General features: G+C 42.9%; 1 pseudogene; it reads right to left on the bottom strand.

Moving 5' to 3' along the window:
* Window positions 1-7968: 7968 nt before the first annotated feature.
* LOC103739425 overlaps window positions 7969-10712 on the bottom strand; it is a 9061-nt pseudogene continuing 6317 nt past the window's right edge.

Genomic DNA, 10712 nt, shown 5'->3' with positions numbered 1-10712 from the left:
ATGCACCCGTCCAATATTAAAAAGGTTATTTGTTTTAACATGAAAGTGTTGGTTTGCATTAAAGCATTTTTAAAGGGCTAGATGGCAAGATTACTTAGTAAATGCAAAAAAAAAAAAAAAGATAAGGGAGCTTTACAATGAAGAGGTTTACTTATCATCTGGTTAGTATCACTAGTACTTGGACAGTATGATGGTAGTTTTTCTAAGAGGAGAATGTACCTAATTTTCTTACCAAGCCAGACCTAACTTTCAGTTCACAAGAAATTCAGCGGGGAGAGGAACAAATTAAAAGGCAAGGGAGCTGGGTGTAGCGGCATATGCCTTTGATTCCAGTGCTTGAGAGGCAGAGACTGGCAGATCTCTGTGAGAGGGAGGCCAGCCTGGTCTATCTGGTCTATATAGTGAGGTCCAGGCCAACTGGGGCTACAGGGAGGCCCTGTCTTAAAAACAAACAAGCAAACAAACAAACCTAGAAAAATTCAAAGAGGCAAAGTGTCTTCATAGTTTCCTAGGGCTGGGGTGGGAAAGATGAAAATGATTGTTCATAGGTATGAGTTTGTGTGTGTGTGTTGAAAAATGAATAGTGGTGACAGTTGCAAAAACTCTGTGAATACACTTAAAATACTCTAACCTGTAGATATTAAAAAGAGGAATAAAGATAAAGGCTGGTCATAGTGGTGCATATCCTTAATCCCAGCACTCCTAGAGGCAGAGGCTCACAGATCTCTTATGAGTTTGAGGCCAGCCTGGGTTATATACTGATTGCCAGGCTAGCCAGGGCTATGCGGTGAAATCCTGTCTGAAACAAAAACAAAAACAGAAGGTGAATAAAACCACAAAAACAAAATAAAATTCAGAATAAGTAAATGAGTTAATATGTCCATAAATGTATGCCATAGTAAACCTTTATTAATCTTCAGCAAATGATATTCAGAATTATTTTGAATTCTTTTGTAAAAAATTGCATTTATTATTTATATTTTGGATGGTGGTGGTGGTGCAGGTAGAGGTCGGAGGACAACTTTGGGGAATTTGTTCTCTCCTTCTATCATGTGACTTCGGAGGCTCTAACTCAAGTTGTCAGACTTGGCAGGAAGCATCCACATATGCTGAGCCAACTCAAAGGCTCCTAGTTTGAATTCTTTAAAAGAATAACAAACTTCTAGGCATTTTGATTGGCATTGAGTTATCCATAAATCAACTTGAGAGAGCTGGTGTTTTTATACTTTAATGTGTTCTCACTCAGTAGCACTGCTTAGATTTCGACTTATTAAAATCTTCTTTCACATCTAATAACGTTCTGAAGTTGACCTTTCATAGATTGTATGGCTCTCTCAGGATATGATTCTTAGATGTTTCATTTTTTGGTGTCTTGAATGCAATCTGTTTTAAATGCAATTACTAAGTATAATAATAATTTTTATTAAGTGAACTCAAAGTGTTCTGAAATGTCAAGAATCAACTTTTGAGTGCAGATGGCTGAGTTGAGGGGTCACGTTGTAATGGCAAGGACATGCCTTTGTGCCTCCTTCCTGGGACTGAGCCATTCTTTGAGTGGGTGGGGAGAGCATCTTTGCTTTTGACCACTTCCTCACAAGCTCTGAGACTTCCTGTTTAAAAGCATTAAGAGACTTGCTGACCCCATTTCCTTCCAGATTCAATTATTCCTTTGGAACTTTGGCTGTAATCTCACAGGGATGTGAAACATTAGGATCCAATGGGAATGAAGCTTTAGACCCAAGATACCAATTCCTTTTTCTGTTGATCAGCCTGGCAGGGGAGCAGCTTGCCCCTTGCTCTGTTCCTGTCCTTTTTTAAAAAATATTTTGTTTATTATTTTTATTTTATGTGTATGAGAGTATTGCCTGCATGTATGTGAGTGCACCTGTGTGGTGCAGTGCTGTAGAGGTCAGAAGAGGGTTTCAGATTTCCCTGGAACAGGAGTTAAGGATGGTTCATAGCTGCCATGTGGGTGCTGGGAATCAAACCCAGGTCCTCTGCAAGAGCAGTCAGTGCTCTTAACCGCTGAGCCATCTCTCCAGCCCCCTGTCCTTTGTTTTGATCACTTGCATTGCTATCAAGTGTGCTGACGCTCTATCTTTACATTCCTTCTTTCTCTTTTCTCTAGTAATAAGATGGTATTCTGCCAGCAAATGCCTGTTTGCGGGCTGAGGATCTGTAGTGGGTGTGGTGTAGATGGCTCTGCTTTAATTACTCTAAGGAGAACAGCAGTGGGTAAAGGCACTTGCTGCAAGGCCTGGAACCCAAATTCAATTTTTGAGACCCACATGATGGGAAGGAGAGAACCTGCTCCTGGGAGTTGTCCTTTAACCTCCATTCAGGCTCCATGGCATGCACACCCCCCGACCCCGAAACAAATAAATAAATGTTAAAAAAAAATTCTTTTTTTGTTGATGAATTCCATTCGTACTTATCTCATTTAATCCTTACAACAGTCCTATGAAAAGTTAAAGTTTGTTATCTTCCCCTTCCCCGCCACTTCTGAGGATTGAACCCAAGGACTTCTGCATGGTTTTTTTTTTTTTTTTTTTTTTTTTTTTTTTTTTTAATCTTTTTGAGACAGGGTTTCCCTATAGCCCCAGCTGGCCTGGAAGTTGCTGTGTAGACCAAGCTGGCTTCAAACTCACAGAGACCCGCCTGCCTTTGACTCCTGAGTGCTGGGATTAAAGGTATACACCACCATACCTGGCTCACTTGACTGCTTTTAAAACTTTCGAGTTAGTTATGAACATTTGAAAGTTGGAGGAACTTTTAAAGAAAGGAGTTTTTAATAAAAATATGAATTACCAGCTTCTTTGGAAAACCAGTAGATTTGACAACACTGTGCCTGTATTTTCCATGGTGGCAATCTGTGGCACAGACCACAGTCTCCACCCTTCCCTGTTGCATCGCCAAAGCTGAGGGGTCATTTGCCCTTCATTGTCATAATTACACTGTCATCCTTAAATGGAAATGCTTCCTGTACCTACAGCAGCTCTCAGAGGGGATTGTGTGATTAAGAAAAACAAAGTTGTGGGCTGGAGAGGTGGCTCAGTGGTTAAGAGGACTGACTGCTTTTGTAGAAGAGCCGGGTTCAATTCCCAGCACCACATGGCAGCTAAGAACTGGTCTTAACTTCAGTTCCGGGGGAATCTGGGGAATCCAATGCCCTTTTCTGACCTCTGTAGCACTGTACGACATGGGTGCACTTACACACATGCAGGCAGTACACTCATACACATAAAATAAAAATAATAAATAATTTTTTTTTCTCTTTTTGAGACAGGGTCTCTCTGTAGCCTTAGCTGTCCTGGAATTCACTATGTAGACCAGGCTGGCCTTGAACTCACAGAGCTCTGCCTGCCTCTGCCTCCCGAGTGCTGGGATTAAAGGCGTGCGCCACCATGTACAGCATAAATAAGTTTTTTTTTTTTTTTTTGGTCTTTTTGAGAGAGGGTCTCCCTGTAGCCCTGGCTGGCCTAGATTTACTATGGAGACCAGGCTGGCCTTGAATAAATAAAATATTTTTTAAAAAAGAAAAAGGTTTTCTTTTACATTTTTATTTTTATCTTCTATGTATGCATGCATGCATGCATATATGTGTGTATGTATATGTGTATACGTGTGTAGGTCAGAGGGCAACTTGTGGAAGTCAGTTCTCTCCATCCACCATGTGGGTCCTGGGGATCAAACTCATGTCATCAGTCTTCACAGCACATAGATGCCTTTACCTGCTGAACCATCTCACTGACTCCCAGAAAAACAAAGTGTGTGTTTTTGGTTTTTATTTATTTTTCTGGAGATAAGGTCTTGCTATGTAGGCAAGCCTGGGCTGGAACTCAAAATCTGCCTCAGCCATCCAAGTGTTGAGATTATTGGCATGCACCACGACCCTGGCTTGTTTCTGTTTTAAGGTCAGAGTTATTCTCAGGTGGTACTTGGTGCTTTGAGAGCTACAGTCAGGTGATGGAGCATTCAGAGGAGCATCCTGGTGATGTCACCTGGCTAGGATCATATGCCATTTGTGGAACGGGGAGACGTTTGAGTGGTGAATGGAGTGGGAAGTTGAGGGCATTAGACGGACTCAGAGGAAATGGTAGCAGCTTCTGTTGTTTCTTTATCTACTGACCCACTCTTGAATGTCCTGCTCAGACCCCTCACAGGGCCAGTCATGTCTCTGCAGACATAGTCACTGGCAGAGATGAGCCCAACCAATGGCCAAGCCCTCCTGGCTCCAGATCCAGCTGCACTTACATCTTAGGTTCTCTTTGGCTCTAGAGAGATAATGCTTCAAAATGCCATTAACACAAACTCCTAATATAGGGAATTCTTTCCTTAACCTAGTTGTAGACCAATAATTACAATCCGTTATTCCTTCAAATGAGGGGCTGAAAACATTTTAGAGTGGATTTTTTTGGCATATGTATGTGTGTGGGGAAGTATGCATGTTCACATGTGACTGGGAGCAGGTGTGTGTGTGTGTGTGTGTGTGTGTGTGTGTGTGTGTGTGTATGCATGTGCATGTGTGTGTAGGCCCAGGTTGATAGTGGGTGTCTTCTGCAATCATTCTCCATGGTATATTGAAGCGGGTGCTCTCACTGAACCATAGTTTGCTGTTTTGGCTAGCCAGCTTGCTCAGGGGGTTCCCTGTATCCTCATCCTGCAAGCTAAAATTATAGGTAGGCTGCCATACACACCCAGCTTTTTATGTGGTGCTGGGGAATCCAAGCTCTTGTCCTCAGGCTTTCATGGCACTGACCCACCTCCCCAATCCTCTTTCAGTTTTTAAATAACAGAAGTTAGATTTTGTGCTGCAAGTGGAATCCCTACCCTCTCTCCCCCCTCACCCCCCCCAAATCAAGCCCACCCCTAAATGCCTGTTCCTGACAAAGGCAAATTTAAGTTTCTCCCAATGTAATGAAGATAAATATATAGATATGAGAGCATATCTTTGGGAAGTATCCAGAAAACTAGAGGGAGAAGGAATCTGGCCTCTCTCAATACAAGAAACCTGTCTAAATGAACACGGCAGGGTTCAATCCATAGAAAAATAACTTTTTCATTGTGAGTAGACTTTGAGAAGACTCTCCCCTCTATTTTGAAAGTTCCACTAGGGAAGCAGCAGGGTTAGATCTGTCTTAGATCTGTCTTATGGGAAGGCCAATTAAAAGAGGTGTATGCCTTTAATCCCAGCACTTGGGAGGAAGAGGCAGGTGGATCTCTGAGTTCAAGGCCAGACTGGTCTACATAGTGAGTTCCTGGTCAACTGGGACTATAGAGATACTCTGTGAGAGAGAGAGAGAGAGAGAGAGAGAGAGAGAGAGAGAGAGAGAGAGAGAGAGAGAGAGAGAGAGAGAGAGAGAGAGAGAGAGAGAAGAGAAGAGAGAGAGAGCACTGATCTTGGCTATGGGCAGGATCCCATTCCTTCTAGGAGCTAAGGGACAGAGACCAGGTTATGGTTGAGGATGGAAGGGATTTGCCTTGTAAAGTTCAACCTACAGTTAAGAACCGTGCTGCAATCCTATAACCAAACAGACAAGGGCAAGCAGAAATGATGATGTATAGAAAGTGGAATTCTCAAGCCAGGCATTTGTGGGTACATGCCTATAGTCCCAGCCGAGGCAGAACCATAGTAGGTTCAAAGCCAACCTTAGCTACATAGTGAGAACCAGACTTGTAATAGTGAGATGCACAGAGGAATATCACATAAGGCACCTTCTTGACCATAGCTATGCCATGTTGAAGTCTAGGCTGACTGTAGGCTCTGAAACTAAAAGGCAGTTGGCCTGGGGTGTGGGAACATGTCAACAGGTCCCTGGTTGTCTTGAGAACAGGACATCATGTCCCTGAGTTCACCTGATAACTGTAGATTAATGGCTTCTGTAGGTTATGCTTGGCTTGTTTTTACAAAATAGTAATTATTGTTTTACAGAATAGAAATTGTTAAGGGGGATTTCTACCCCTATGCTTGGGAACTTAAACTTTTTACCCATCTGTAGTTTTTCTGTATAAAAGCTTACCCTAGAGACAGCTCAGGACTACACTTGGGAATGATTGCCCAGTGTGGTCGCTGGCCAGCTAGAAAAATATAAAAGGCTTTCTTTTGGCAAATTTGTTTGTGTCTGTGTGGTCTTCTCTGGTGAAGCAACATCATAACATAGTGATGGTCGAATTAGGAGTCCTTTTTAAATAGCCGGTGGTCAGAGAGGGGATTAATGCCCCTAGAGAACTCTTGGCCCTGAGGAGAAGCAGAGCAGGGTTTATAAAGCTTAAAATCATAATTACATCATGCCAGGGGCAAAGCCAATAACCATAGTTACATCAGATCACCATAGTTACACCAGACCAGGGACAGGTCAGTTAACAAAGAGGTTTTCAGTTAACAAAAAGCGTTGATAAGGAAAAAACAAATTTCTCAGAATTGTAGAAACAATGGCCTCCATGGAGATGCAGGTATAGCTGGAAGGGAGGACATGCTACCTGACAACTTGTAAGTTTTCCAGTGTTGTAGAAACAATGTACTTCCTGAAACTGCCCGCATGAGACATTCTGCCTGGCTGGCTGCAGTGGGAATGGCTGGGCAAAAACACAGGGTAAAGCGAAAGCTAGAACAAAATAGTCAGCTTTGCTATTTCAGTAAAATAAAGTGAAATAAAATAAGGAGGCTGGTGAGATGGCTCAACAGGTAAAAAGTACTTGCTACCAAACCTTAGGACCTGAGTTTAGTCCATGGTAGAAGAAGAAAACTGATTCCTACAAGTTGTCCTCTGACTTCCACATTTGTGCCATGACATGTACACCCACACACAAATACCACACAACATACACAATTTATAAATAAAAATGTACAAATAATATTTAAAACAAAATAAATAAAACCAGAAATGAAGATGAAATTCTCGTAAACTGGGGGTGTAAAATGGTGTAGCTATTAGCAGAAGAATAAATTTATAAATTTGACAGTTTCTCAAAGATCTTGTTTTTTTTGGGGGGGGTCGTTTTGAGACAGGGTCTCCCTGTAGCCCCAGCTGCCCTGGAACTCGCTATGTAGACCAGGCTGGCCTTGAGCTCATAGAAATCTGCCTGCCTCTGCCTCCTGAGTGCTGGGACTAAAGGCGTGTGCCACCCTCGGCTCAAAATATTTTTTTTTTTTTTGAGAGAGGGTTTCTAGCCTAAGCTGGCTTCACCTTCCTTATGCAGCTGAGGATAACCTTGAACTTCTGATTCTCCTGACTCTGCTAGCTATTGTGAAAAGAGCAGCAATAAACATGGCTGAGCAAGTACCTGTGTAGTAGGATATTGAGTCCTTTAGGTATACACGCCCAGGAGTGTATAGCTAGATATATGGTAGATTTAGTTTCTTTTTTTTTTTTTTTTTTTTGCATGACAAAGTTTTACTTTAAATGATTACCAATACACCAAACAACCAAACAACATGATAAAGTTCTTGAATCCTATTATCTAGTAATTTGGATTAAGATAAAGCTAGGAGCAGCCTGAACACGGTTTTAGTATTCACTGTGTAACCCTTAGCCAGAATGGACTGCTTTAAGGCTGGTGCTGCTTCATACAGATTACAAATAACTATTTACTACGTTTTCATAGATAAAGCCCCTGACCTTTAAGAAAGTGTAAGGGACCAATATAATCCCTTGCTTTCTTCAAAGAGTTTTTTTTTTAACTAAACTAAAAGGAAAAGTTAACATTGATACCTGTTACTTGTGTGAACATACGGGAAAACAGACAGCATATATTCATTAAAGACAGCAAAGTAAAAGATGAAACTTTAGGTAAGTACTAAGTCTTTACAAAGAGCTGGGTTTGCTGCTCTCCAAAGTGACTGGACTAACTACAAAGTAGAGGACTAATTTAACAAAGCCTTTCCTCAGTACAGAGCTCAGGCTTCCTGGAGGTTTCCTAGTTCACGAGGGACTCCAATGCCAAGCTCAGAGCATTGGCATCTGCCTTCTATCCATTTATGAGGTAGTTTTCATGGACTTCTGGCCGGATGTCACAAAGTCCAAGAGGTTATCAAGGACTTCATCCTGTTCTGCTGGAAGTAGGTTTGGAGGATGGTCATCTTCTCCTGGGTCTCCTTCTCCACTTCACTGCTACAGCTCCCATGGGACCCCAGTGCCTGGAGCAAAGAGAGGACACAAGGGATTGTCAGAAACATTCTCCAGTTGAAACATGAAGGATGAAACTTCCTGGCTTGAGGAGAAAAACCCCAGCTCACTGAGATGAATGCAACACACCAGCAACAGACAGAGTACAAGTGTGTAAAGAACCAGGCATTCCCCCAGAGTTACTGGGGAGCTACCACCGTCAATAGCCAGGAAACTAGCCCAGAGACCCTGTCACATCCGTCCACAATCAAACATGCAGCCTCTAGCAAAGACCAGAATTAAACTAAAGATTCAGCAACTAACTAGATGTGGTGGCACAAGCCTTTTATCCCGGGACTTGGGAAGCAGAGGCAGGAAGATTTCTGTGAGTTCAAGGCCAGCCTGGTCTACATAGTGAGTTGTCCAAGCTACTTGGGGCTACAGGGAGACCCTGTCTTCCTGTAAAAAAGATTCAGTAACTATGGGCACCAGAGTGGTGCCCACTTATAAACACAGCTACATGGCAGGCTAAAGCAGAACTGCCTGAGCACAGGGGTAAAAAAAAAGTTCGTATTAAAGAACCAGTCAATCCCGAGTAGTATCAGGAGGAGCAACAGCAAGACACAAACATACCACTGAAACCAGTTACAAACTGGTGTGCACATCTGTACAAGAGAATACAGTTCATTTCATACTGCTGAACAGTAAAGTATGCAGCTTATACGAAAAATAACAGTACCAATGAAGTTAGCATTTATTTATCTACGGCATGGTTTTAAAGGTGGGAAAATGTTATTAAACGCATAACCAGGCATAGAGGCACATGCCTGTAAATTCCAGCATGCAAGAGATTGAGACACTACCTCTTTTCATGAATATAAACCATGTGCCAAGTCCCAGTAAGTATCTCAAAACTAAAGAGGCTACTATGGCAGCATGTGTTGCATAAGACTGCCCTCCAACCAGACGACTATGGACAGGTGCCTTCTTCCCAAGCTTGGTTACACCCACTTGCCTAAGATCATCACGGCCAAACTTGTTGACTGTTAGACTCCACAAGAAAGGAGGGGCAGGAAGACCAGTCACACTTCCCAACCAACCAGTTGGCCCTAGTTGTGCACTAAGGGTATGCAAGCTGAGGAAGCCACAGGGAGGCCCTTGAGCCATTTTTTTGCCGCTGTAGGGAGCAATCCATGCCTGGATGGAGACTTTCCAGTGGCCTTAGAGGGGAGTACCCACACTCCTGAAAGTAAACTCACCCACTGCTCTGTAAGTAAGTTCAATACACTCACTGGTTTCCCAGACTGCAATTTGGTGAAACAGAACCTCGGTTTGTCTTAGGGACCAAGAGAGAGAAGCGGGCCAGACGTCCTTTGCACCTCCCAGGAGGAATTTTAGCTACAGCATGCTAGAAAAGCATAGCTTGTGCTTTACAGTAGACCACTGGCACTATCCCATCAGCAACTGGGGCACACACTGAAAATATAGACACAAGATGGCTGCCCTGACACAGGGAATTGTGTGTGCCCAACTCATAGCACCAATTAACCAAGAGGAACACAGTACATTTTAACAGCCCCATTACTGCCCAGTGCAAAGATGATCAAACCCCATGTTGCCTAACACTAAGAGAGAGGCATGTATCTACAATTGACTGACCAAGGTCTGGACAGATATGGGCCTGAAACCACAGAAGACCACAAGAATGAAGCATATAACGCCAAAGGCAGAAATAAGAGAAGAGTCCAGAGCACATAAATCCTAAACGCCTAGATTAGGATAAACACAGTCTTTCACGTGGGTTTTTTAAAAGGCCAGTAAACTGGAACTACTATGACATGTACGACTCTGTTCCCTGAGAAGCCCTCCTCCCTTCTTTCCCCTTCTAGAACTTTCTCTGCACCTGCTGTATTCCCAAGATCTGTCTTTGTGTTATTTCTGTGTGTTGTAGTAGTCTAGGATGGGGACAGTCTCTCCATGTATTTTACTGAGGTACAGGATCTGCTGTATTCTCATCACAGGTTTTCAGGACTTGCTGTAAGCTAAGCTCCTGGAAGGCAGGGAATATGTCTACTGCTCAGCTGATCCCGAGATCCAGCAGAGAACCCTGCACATGTCAACTGCTTAAGAGACTGCTAAATAACAAAATTAATGAAGACTACAATTTGATATAGTGGCCATTCCAAGACAGGCTAAGCATCCAATAAACCATATTTAATAAGCAGGAACTGGGGAGGGATAAGCGCTTAGTGCTGGCATACAAAGGCCAAGGGTGTTTTTACATTTGCCTAAGTACAGCAATAATGAGAAGGGGCCTACCGCAGCTTCCTTGGCCTTGAACTCTTTCTCCCTCTGCAGGCGGTACTGTTCAATCTCAGCCTGGGCTTCTTCTTTGGCCTGCTTCAGCCTCCGGTTCTTTCCTGTTTTCAAAGAGTGACATCAGGAAGTGGTTAAAAGTAGAAAAGCATGAACACAGAGATGCTGCATGTCAACAGCAAAGACATTAACAAAATCCTCAGTAACGTGTACACGAAAGGGAATTCGGATCTAAAGGACACTTAGTTTAGGGTTCTGCCTCCAGGCTGTAAGTAGAGACCAAACAGGAAT

Source organism: Nannospalax galili, unplaced genomic scaffold (genome assembly GCF_000622305.1).
Source record: "Nannospalax galili isolate Female #2095 unplaced genomic scaffold, S.galili_v1.0 scaffold330, whole genome shotgun sequence".
Classification (NCBI taxonomy): domain Eukaryota; kingdom Metazoa; phylum Chordata; class Mammalia; order Rodentia; family Spalacidae; genus Nannospalax; species Nannospalax galili.
Note: the sequence above shows the minus strand (reverse complement) of the source record. Positions and strands in the feature narration are given on the sequence as shown.